This window comes from Lissotriton vulgaris, chromosome 1_1 (genome assembly GCF_964263255.1).
Source record: "Lissotriton vulgaris chromosome 1_1, aLisVul1.2, whole genome shotgun sequence".
Classification (NCBI taxonomy): Eukaryota; Metazoa; Chordata; class Amphibia; order Caudata; family Salamandridae; genus Lissotriton; species Lissotriton vulgaris.
In genome coordinates, this window is record NC_141685.1 from 1,466,505,765 (window position 1) to 1,466,518,058 (window position 12,294).

Genomic DNA, 12,294 nt, shown 5'->3' on the forward strand with positions numbered 1-12,294 from the left:
TGTTCTTGAACCTCTTGACAGTGTACCAATAAAGTTTCTAAGATTATATCCAAGGTCGAGCCGTTGGTAGAATCTTTGGTAGAAGCAGTGAGAGGGTTAAGGGGTGCAGTACGCACATCAGAAACCACCATAGATATAGCCTCACAATGAGGGGAGGCAGATAAAGAAGATTTCTCTTTCTGACGAGGTGTGTTATCAGCAGTAGAAAATATAAGAGTGGGGAGGGTAACAGGAGTAATAGCAACTGAGGGAGCCACCATTGGGTCTAATTCAGGATCAAGTAGCCCCCCATTATTCAATATTATATTCTGAGGGTTTTGAAAGTTTTGAGAATGTTTAGAGTGATCCCCCGTTAAGTTCAGCGGCTGATTCTTTACAATCTTTTTGACTTGCATCCATTTATGCAGCGGACTCTGGTCCTTGATTTTTTCCTCCCGGTGAGGGTTGGTATTAGTGTTGTGAGTAAAACTGAAGGGTTCATGTTTTTCCCACCTTTCTTTGCTTTGCTTTTTGCCTTCCCCCTTTTTCTTGGGCCCGAGGATTTATTCCCCTTTGTTTGTATAGCGTTATATTCTGTATCCTCCTCTGCATCGTCTGCATCTCCTCCGTCCACATATTCCTCATATTCACCATTGGAGTTGGAGTTATTCTCTTGTAGAATCTGAGGTAACTCGCTACAGCTATCTGTTCTCTCGGCTATCTGTTCTCTCGTTGACTGTAGCCATATCATTCAGCTGTAAAGCTTGAGGAGGAGCTAGCGTAACTGTGGGGGATGTTACATTACTGAGAGACTTAGCAGTGTCTACTGTAGTAAGTCCCTCTAAGTTAAGTTCATCAGCCAGCACCACATTCACAACCGTAGAATCTTCCACAAGTGGCTCATTTAACTTCTCTTTGCACACATTAGTTTTGTTAGCTACATTGCTCACCAGGGAGTTATTAATATCCGGCTCCCCCCCTGCCTTTACAGAGACGTCAATATTACTGGCCACCTGTACACCCGCCTTGTTAATGGTTTTATTATTGTTAGAACCATTAGATCTATCATCAGCCAAGTCTTCGTCAACATCTTTATCTTGTTATCTTTGTTTTTTGAGATTAACACAATAGATTTATCTTTTAGCATATTTGGGGGAGGGTGAGTTGCTGGTTGCTTACCGACTTGCTTCTCCGTAGTGACAGTTTTCCCCAAGACATTCAAGTTGGAGCGCGGTATCCTTGCTACCACTGCTGGAGATATTGGTTTGAATATCAGTGCACCCCCGTCTTCGGCTCCTTCCCCCGCTCCTTCCTTCAGAGGAGTGCCTCTGGTCATTCTGTTCTGTCTCGGCATGTTCTTAGGCGCCATTGCCCTGCATCTCTTCCTTCTTTCTTCGTAGCACTGTTTACCTCTCGTGCACTTAGCGTATTTGTCGGAGCCGGAGCCAAGATCTCAAAAGCCTAAAATAGACCAACTTCCGACATACACACCAAATACCAAACAAACGGCGCTACCGGCAGACAACCAGTTCGTTTCGGCTGCTGCTGTCGTCTTCTTTCCTCTGATCCTCTGTGTCTCATCTTCTCCACGCACCTTCACAAACCTCAAACCTCAAACCGGTTCCTAGTTACAGCACAGCCCCCACACTGCAGGTGCGTTCCTGCTTAAAAATCTTGAAAACCAATACAGCGGTTAATGAGGCAGCCACCACTGTGATTTGTAGCACCTTTGTGAATCTTTGTGTAGCTGATGGCTCCTTAAGAAATTACTCAGTAAGAAAACAGGAGGCAGTCAATCCTAGTCCATAGTCCATCGCCGTCCGTACTTTAAAAAAAAAGATCAAACAAGCATTTCACGGCTTCGCTTCCCTGCCGCTTTTCTGCCGGCGCTTTTTCTGCCGATGTTACCGGCACCCAACCAGCTCACCATAGCTGCCGTCTTCCCACTTTCCTCCAATCACACTCTTCCAAAGCCTTACGGTCCCAAGCCAGATCCGACTCCAACAGAGCACAACCTCCAACACCGCAGGTATGTTCCACTCGAAATCTCAAAAGCAATTGTAGCAATTGTAGCAGATTAACTTTGTAACTGTAACACCTTTGTAGTACTTTGTGACAGCTTCTCTGCAAAGCTTTCTCAGCAAAAATCCATCAAATTGTAGTTACTATCATTGCGTTTACATTCTCGGCATTTGATCGCCAGTAACCTCTAGGTTTGGGAGTTCCTGCGGGAGCGTCCTCTACGTGGTGTCTTCAATCCGCCATCTTGCTTCCGATCCACCAGCCTCTCATACCAAGGACACGTCACCGGAGAGTAGATGAGTTTCAATTAAATTCATATGGTTAATCCTACATAAATGTCATTGATGCAAGAGAGGAGAGGTTCTGTGTCCTAAGAGTATAGGAAATGGAGCCACTAATTGGAAGTAAGGGGATCATGCTTCGTTCTAATGTATGGTTTATGGATGGAAGTGGGCACACGTTTTTCAAGCCAGATTCTCATGAGACATGTTGATGGGTGTGCCTTATGGTTCACCTGTGTAGATGTTTGGCAAGTAGGCACCCGGAGATATCACATTCATGCAGAAAAGTCACATATAATATAAGCTAGTAACACTTTCTTTGTTATGGATGTTTATTGAAAGGAGAAACTTGTGAAGCTCGAGTTCACGCAGGCCGATCTGTCCCATTCATACTTTCTTCCATTTTACAAAAAAACACCAGTGCACATCCTTTTTAGTCACTATTATCCAATGGGCATCCGGCCACTTCAATCCAATATCTCAAGTGTTCTTTTGCTCCACAATAGAAACGCACAATGTTCAATAATATTCAGTGTTCTTTTATTAATTATTTTCTTGTCACAGCCGACGCGCGTTTTGCCCTCTGCGGGCTTTTTCAAGGCGAATACTTTTTAGTTTAGCAGCATGTGTTCTAAGAATTGATCATTAGTAAAGAACCTTTGGGCGTTTTTCCTCCAAGCCTTTCGCTCTCACACGTCAAAATACTGTAAGTGTAGTTCCTTATTCTAGGATCCATCCACATGTAATATATCAGAGTTTAGACGCGATACTTGGAGCCTTGATAAGTTCCATGGCCATTGCGTGTGTATTGGCGTCGGAAAAGGTAGCCTCCTTCCGCGTTTACCTTAGAAACATTACATGTGGATGGATCCTAGAATAAGGAACTACACTTACAGCATTTTGACGTATGAGAGCGAAAGGCTTGAAGGCTTGGAAGAACAATGCCAAAAGGTTCTTTACTAATTATCAATTCTTAGAACACATGCTGCTCAACTAAAAAGTATTCACCTTGAAAAAGACCGCAGAGGGCGAAACGCGCGTCGGCTGTGACAAAAAAAGAATTAATAAAAGAACACTGAATATTAATGAACATTGTGCGTTTCTATTGTGGAGCAAAAGAACACTTGAGATATTGGATTGACGTGGCCGGATGCCCATTGGATAATAGTGACTAAAAAGGATGTGCACTGGTGGTTTTTTGTAAAGTGTATATGACACTCTGCCTCACCTTGAGTGGGTAGGGGATCGTAGATTGGTGCTAAAGGTGGATGAGCACTACATCAGGCCTGCACTCCAACAGAGTGATACAATTGATATTTATTAGATCCATAACCACGAGATATTTTATTCTATGATGTGCTGATCTTGTTAAGCAAATCCGCCACTTGATTTTTGTCATACTTTCTTCCATGTCCGTGTTATAATTCTTACCTCCATTTAATTTCTATGATAACTCCTTTTTGAGCAGACAACATTTTGTTATAGATCAGTCCGGATGTATGTGGCAAAACATAGTATTTTACACACTCCAAGGTAAACACACTGTTGCTTTTGAGCATCCTCCACCATATCAGCTCCAGTTTGCTTCCGAGATGTGTAGGAAGACGTCCAACAAGACCAAACCGTTTGCATGTTCCTGTTTACAGGACCGATTGGTGCTGGATAGAAAGCCTGCTTTATTGAATTAGCCCCTGGTGAAGGAGAGGGACTTTATGAGGAATATATGCTATGTAATTCCTTAGATTTACGTTATTGTGTCTAGATTTCAAATGCCAATCCAGGAGAGATTAATGGCTTGTGACTAACATTCTTTCCTTTGGTGTTCCCTATGACCTGCTGGATGTCAAGCTCTCTCTAAGGCATGAAGTGGATTACTTTGCATCATTTTCCATAACACTGGCTTTTAACTTCATATTCCACATATGTAAGGTAATTTGGAAGATGTTCTTGATTGATATGCCTGCAATCAAACTCTGCCTGCAAATGACATTTGCTATAATCTGCAAGTCATGTGTCTCAATCCAAAAGCGCCTACTTGGACTTCTACTCATTTATTTATTTATTTTTATTTATTTATAGGTTTATAATGCGCTATGAATAAACTCCCGAAGGAGTATCTCCGCGCTGGTGACACCAGGTATAAAACAGGAAATAGGCCGCAGTAATGGAGAGTGTATCAGGGGACTATTCAGATCCAACAGGATGCATATTAAAATGAGCTGAACAGAAAGGTTTTCAGACATTTTCTGAACTTAAGATGATTCCTGCATTGCTTTAAGAAAAGTGGGAGAGAGTTCCAGAGACTAGGGCCTGCCACAGACAGAGCCCTGCCTCCTAACCTTGCTTTAGTTATTTTAGGAATGTTTAGCAGCAGCTGATCACTAGACCTGAGGCTACGGGTGGGAGCATATGGAACAAATTTAGTGGCCAGATACTCTGGTCCCAATTCATTAAGGCCTTTATGGATAATACAGCAAGCCTTAAACTTTACTCGTTGCCGAATAGGCAACCAGTGTAGTTTATGGAGTAGTGGTTTAGAGGGGGACATAGGAGGTGCATTAAGCACCAACCTAGCTGCTGTATTTTGTACCACCTGTAGGCGGTCCAGAACCTCTTCGTTAGCTCCTATCAGGAGTCCATTACACTAATCAAGACGGCTGATAATAAGAGCCTGGACTAAGGTTTTCCTATATGAGTCAGGGAGGAAAGGAAAAATCCTCCGGAGGAGACCTATTACGTGGAAACATGTTCCTACAGTAGTGGTGACATGATGTTTCATGGTCAATTCCGGTTCCAATCTGACTCCTAGATTCTTGATTACTGTTTTGGGCTCAGGAACTGGGCCCAGGTCAAGAGGCCACCAGTCAGGAGACCATTGGACCTTTACTTCCCCGAAAAGCATCACCTCCGTTTTTCCAACGTTGCATTGGAGGAAATTGGAGGACATCCACCTTGCAACTGCCTTCATCCCATCGGAGAAAGATTGTATTATCTCCGGAGTAAGATGTTTAAACGGGAAGAGCAGCTGCGTGTCATCAGTGGACTCAGCAGAGGTTAATAAGTGCAATTAAAATAGACAGCACCTCCTATATACACTGCTTGAAAAGGACAGACTTGCGCTGTGAAGAGTACACAAAACAAATTATTAATGTTCCAAATATTTGCTGAATTTAGTAATACATTGTCTGGTTTTTTTTACAAGACAAGAGAGCAAAAACCCTAATAATGCACATGCCTTGTCCTTATAACATGTACTACATTCACAATAACTATATTTGCTTCAAAAGAATTTGCTTATATGTAGTGGAAATCCATTATTAACATTTGTGGAGACCTGTGATATTGCCATAGTGGAAAGAGATACATTAATTATAAACGTAGTTTAGATGTGTGCAAAATTCTCATAAATTCCGTTTTCAAAAATATGAGACATTTCAGATGAATTGGGCGAATTTATGCAAAATTACCTGAAATGCAAAAAAACAGCATTTAGCCGCCATATTTTTGCTCAAAATAGTTCCTGCAAAAAAAATAGAGAACTAGAAGTACAGGTGTCCCTAACAACATCCACTCGTCTAGCAGGGCCGGCTCTAGGCTCATGGTGGCCCTGGGCAGGGAGCGTAGGTAGGGGGCCCGGAAGAGGGGGTCCGGGAGGGGCGGAGCGCGGAGGCCAGTAAAGAGGGGAGGGGGTCAGGGAGTTTAGAAGTGGAACAGAGCCGGAGGCCGCCAAATCCCTGCCAGGGGCCACCACGCAAATATGTATCCATCCTCAGAGGATTAATATATTAAGGATATATATTGGCATGGTGGCCCCTGGGGTTTGGTGGCCCTGTGCAGGTGCACAGCTTGCACATGCCTAGAGCCGGCCCTGCGTCTAGTGTTCATTTTGGTTGTTGCCTTTCTCCCGCAGTCTGATTTTTAGTTCAAATTAAGCATGGTGGCATAATAGCTGGAATTTCACATAAAAAGCATAACGCAAAATGCATTATGCAAGACAATGCTATTTTTACAAAAAGTACGCCCTGCTCTGGTAGGTTTGGTAAGTTATAGATATTTTCGAAACAAAATAATGCCTTTAGACTGGACTGGAACTCAGGTAGTCAAGTTGTCAGTTTCAAGCACTTGAAAATACTTTAAAAATGATAAAGGTCATGTTCAGTTTAAATGAAAGTGGGAAAACCATGCTCATGTAAGCTTTTCACGCTTTATAAAAATGTCCTTGTTAAAAGTGCGAAATGTACTTTCCAACATATCTTGACCAAGATGAATATTGTGTTGCAAAATAGAAGATATCATGGTATTGATTGAGAGCAGGATTTTTTTCTATTTAGAGCAGAACACACAGTGTGCTGTGTAACTAAATTATGAGTGACCTACAGATAAGTGTGTCGGAAAGGAGGTTATATTTAGACTCTATCAGTGTTCTGCTAGGTGAACGCATAGAGTTATAAAACAATATGTTGCTTCTTCATTCTGTCTGGAAAGATTTTGTTGGATGTGATGTGACTTTAACTATGTAGTTCAGTGGCAATCACAGCAGTCGAAGCTCTCTCGATGTAACCTGGGAGCTACTTAATTGCTTTGCCTCCAAACATAAATTAAGTTAAGTCATTTACCAACTGCTTTATTTAGAAGAATATACAGAAGACAGATGTCAGGATGCAAGACTAAGCATGTGTTTACCAAAACTAGAAAAAAATTAATGAGATGGACTATGAATTGAATCCTCAAGTCTAATTCTAATTAACATGATTCATATTCACTACACAACTGTGTGATAAGGCTGCCGTTGCAGCAGTGCTTCCCATGAATAAAAAATGTTACTGTTTTTTTAAAACACCAGACTAAATTCAAACACAATCATTTAATTAATTCTACAATGCAATGCCATATATTTTTTAATGATCTATCTATCTATCTATCTATCTATCTATCTATCTATCTATCTATCTATCTATCTATCTATCTATCTATCTATCTATCTATCTATCTATCTATCTATCTATCTATCTATCTATCTATCTATCTATCTATCTATCTATCTATCTATCTATCTATCTATCTATCTATCTATCCATTCATCCATCCATCTATCTATCTATCTATCTATCTATCTATCTATCTTTCTATCTATCTACCAAGCTATACACACACACATTACACCGTGGCCGTCACCCCACTGCAGTTAAACGTGAGTCAGAGTTTCCATAGAAAGAACCTTTTTTTGATTTGGTTCTGTTGGACGTGGCATTTTTGGTGCGGTTTCATATGATTTTTTTGCTTTCTGACCTGTTATTGCTGACTTCATTTTTGCTGGCCTTAGGATTCAGGGCACTTACCACTGCTGACCAGTGCTAAAGTGCAGTTGCTCTGTCCCTAAAACATGCAGCATTGGCTTATCTACAATTGGCATATTTAGGTCACTTATAAGTTCGTAGTAAAGAGCACAGTAACTTAAATGCTACTAGTGGGCCGGCAGCACTGATCGTGCCACCCATTGCTGTAGTTCCTTTTTATTATTTTTGTATTGATAAAAAGGATAGGGTACGATACATAAACTTCAATACTAATAAAACACGGACAGAAGATAAAATCTACACAATCATATAAAACCAACACAATCATCTGTCATTCCTGAAGAAGTTATGCAAATATATACAGTAGACAAATAATATGAGACGAAAGAGGGGTAGGGGGCGTTCCATGTTTCAGATTCATTAAATGGAGAGGCTGGTAATCTCGTTGATAATTTTACTATGATGGTATAGTTAGGTCAATTTACGGAGGTGGTGTTACTATGGCAAGTGTTCGAGCATCCTCAGGGGTTGATCTGCTCTTTTCGTCTCTGGGGCTGTCCGCGTGTCTGGCGAAGGAGCTCAAGAGGCATTGAGAGTCTGTTGCAGGTATGTACGATAGACACACCATATATCTTTTGACCTTGAGGTTGGAGGTTGAAGTGTGGCATATATATCAGATTGTAAACTGCAATAGGCCATGCTGTGTGTCCATGCCGCTTTTTAGGGCCGTACTTCCCCCCCTATGCGCTGCCACCTCTCTCCTTGCCAACATCAGGGCAATGGCTACAAATCTGCGGAAGCACGGCTTGATCCGGTTAACCAGGCCCAGCAGTGCTAGACATGGAGATGGGCGGAGAGGAGCACCAATGATTCTCGCTATTGTTTCAAATATATCTAGCCAGTAAGGCAGTACTTGTGGACATGCCCAGGCCATGTGGGCAAAGTCGGCATCTTGTGTGTTGCATTTGGGGCAGTTGGACGTCCTGGAGGGGTCAAACCTGGATAATTGACGGGGTGTGATGTAGACCCTATGAATGAAGTTAAAATGGAGGAGCTTATGCCTATGGTTTGGGGAGATTTTCTGGATTTGGTCAAGACAGAATGTCCATTCTTTATCTGTCAACATGTGCCCCAGATCTTCCTCCCAACATTGCCTTACCCCCGTCTCGTACTTTTTTGAGCACCATGCATGCTTTGTACAGTTTAGTAACCATGTGTGTACCTTTGTTATCTGTATTGAGCAGAGTGAGTGGGGTAAATTCAGTGTACCGGGATGGAAAGGTAGTGACAGCAGAGCGGAGCAACCCCAGTAGTCAAGTGAGTATGAACTTGCCCTTGTAATTTATCTCCGGGATTCTTGCGAAGTCCCAACTTGGCAAGGGTAGTCCGTACCACATTTTTGAGGGTTAGTGGGAGGAACGTGTTGTTTGGTAGGGGGATAGCTGGCAAATACAGAGGGCCATCTCCCAGGTTAATGCTGAGTTTACGCCAAGCTCTACAGGTGGTAGCAAGGGGCTGGATGTCCTGCGGGTCAAGTGATATTCCCTTAGGGAGTAAGGCTTCCAATGGCATGCGGACATCTGAGTGGTACCAGTGGTGCGCATATTGTGCTTGTGCCTCTAAAAAGTAAAGTTGGGGATCTGGAACTGCGAACACTCCTCGGTTATATGGGAGAGTCAAAGTATCCCCGGAAACTCCTGGCCTGCATCCGGCCCACACTTGATTGATAAATAGGCCCTGTAGCTGACTAAAAATGCATTAGTAAGTGGAATGGGAATAGGGCTGAACAAATACAGGAACCGAGGCAGTACTTTCATTTTGATTAGCACTACACAACCTGCCATAGATAGTAATTTAAGCGGATGATTTGTCCTTTGTCTCTGTGGAGACTTCCCAGGGGTACAAAGTGGGATCTTATATTGGGCCCTCATACACCTCCTCTTATTATTGCAGGCCCGGTGATAATTCAGCTCTCCACCAATTACAGCTACCGGACCTCACTTTGATCAGTAAGAGCCGCGGTATTATTTTTCTTAAGGGGGGCCTCACTCCCAGTGTTTAAGCCCCACCAGACCCCTGGGTCACTTGAGCGCTTGGGAGATGGTGTCCGCGCTGCTCCTGTTGTTCCCTAAGCCACACACCGGTTCCACCAGAGTGCCCGAGCAGTGGCAAGTAGTCGGTGGGTGCTACACAAATGCTCCATCAAGGTAGGCCCAGGATCCGCACCACGTCATCAAAGCGCCCGACCAGGGCCAGGAAGTGGTAAGTGCAAGCCAGGCAGCTCTGTATTCGCCCCAGTGTAGTGGGAAAGCGGGGTTGTTCAGTTAGGTGGCCCGTGGATGTTCCTCCAGGGGCAGCTCAGGGCCCGGTCTGCAACCCCAAGACGTCGAGCCAGGCCCAGCCGGGCCAGTCTCTGCAGCTGTGTCGTACCTCTCAGAGCTGCAGGCAAGGAGAGGGTAGGTCCAATGAATAATGTATGGCAATAGAGGACCTGGCAGCCAGCGAGGCCCCCTGCGGCTAATGGCACCAGCGTGCAGGGAGGTCTCCGGCAACCGGACCAAGTCTCGCCCACCTCACCCCACTCACCCAATCACGATCTTCGTGGAGTCTGCAGTATCAGGCCTCTGACCCTCGCAGAGTCAGGCTCTCCAGTCCACCCGGTTTAGGCTACAATGGCGAGACAGCGGGACCCAGCGGAGCTCCGTAGTTCTGGCCTCAGGCTCGCCTGGAGACCCTGTCTCCCCATGGCCTACCAGGTGTGCTAGGCTTGTGCCGCTCACCTCTTCGTGTCGTCGCTCCACTGTTTCTGGGCCCACACAGACTCTGTGACAAGCGGGGGATGGCAGGAGGGCCTTGATGTATTCTGGAGAGTTCCTGCAGTTTTTGTAGTGTGCGGTGACTGCGAGGTGTCACTGTTTCATCGTGATTTCAGGCATCTGGTGCCGGAGCTACAATGCTGTGCAGCAATTACAATGGACGGCTTGGCCAAGCCCCTCCTTTGCAGTAGCTCTTTAAACTGTTATTGCAGAGCCTCTGTGTGTAGTTTTAAATTGCCATGTTGATTTGGCAAGACAACCCACTTGCCAGGCCCAACCCTATCTTTTTAATAAATATAAGTCACCCCTAAAGTAGGACCTACACAACTCCAAGGGCAAGGTGCAGTGTATTTAAAAAGGAGGACCTATACTTTCAAATTTAAGTGTTTAGGTAGTAAAAAATCCTTACATGTGTTTTTCACTACTGCAAGGCCTGTCTTGCCCATAGGTTAACATTGGGATTACCTTTGTCCATCTTATAAGTGAAATTTCCAATTAGGATAAGATAGAAATTAAGAGTTTGGTGTTTCTAGACTTACAATTTTAAATCACAACTTATGGTGAAATCAAATTTTAAATTGTAATTCTGAAAATGCCACATTTAGAAAGTTGGCGATTTCTTATTTTAACCATTCTGTGCCTCTGCTTGTCTTTGAATACATGTCTGGGGTGGGTGATGTCCTGGGCTTTGTGCATTCCCTGTGGGATTTTGGCCTGGTATATGCTGTTCACTAATTAAAGAGGGCACCTTGCACCAGTCCAAATGACCCTTATTGATGATAAGGTTAAAGATAACCTTTATTAAAAGCTATCCTAGTGGTAACTATGGAGAGCAGTCTCCAGGCTAAGTCTCGCAGGAATGCAAAGCAGCTTCTTTTACCAGATCATAACCACCTAAATGACCAAATGATAGGAGAAACACACAAGTGTTATTATAAAAATATGTATTTATTACTAAACACTCTGTACTAATCCCTTTATGAGATTAGAACACAAGATACACAATATTAAATTACTAGAACAACAGTAAATAGAACAATTCACAGTGAGCTCCAGCTGAGAACAAACTGTAGAAGCCGTCTTTCTTATGAGATACCAAATGCAGTAAGCTTCTAGGCCATGTTAAGTTGACATGAGAATCACGGCACAAGATTGCTTGTACTTTGCCTTACCCTTAGAGACACAGTTTTAGTAACCCAAGACTTGCTCAAAAACACATATGTAGCAAAAGAAGATGCTCGCTTCCACAAATAATGTTCTACCATATCACATATCGCAATGTTTTTGGGAACTGTTATTATGTTGCAATACTTATCTTGAAAGGACCAGAATAGATATCTTATAGTAGGGTTGGGAAGTCCTAAAAGTTGCCCTCATGGGACACGTGGTCAGCAACAGTAGATTTAGGACCTTAAATGGTAAAATCACACTGTAGGCCCATAATTATTGGACAAATGAATTGTGCTTAAGTTGTGCTACGTATGATATGATGCTGCATCCTTTGCAGTTTGGACCTATATAAACTATCACATACATCACATCATTGGACATTGTAGTATATATGCTGTCTGTCTCCGTGCCGCACATATTCTGTATTGTTTGTTGGTCTCCAATAAATTCTGCTATCTTCTGTGCTGACAGAGAACTGTATTTGTGATATTATTTCTTATTTTTATTTCAGCATCCACAAAACCATATGCTAAGAAAGTGGTATAACAACCACAACTTGACTAGACACAGTGCCTAGAGCACGTAGAATGGCTGGGATCCCAAGGAACCACCCAAGGTAGTGACACAGGGGACCCACCGAGGACATGTGCTGTGTGAGAACACAGGCGCAAGCTCCGTACCCCTCAATGGGAAAGTCATGGTTTGAATTTTAAAGATTAAGGACACTTA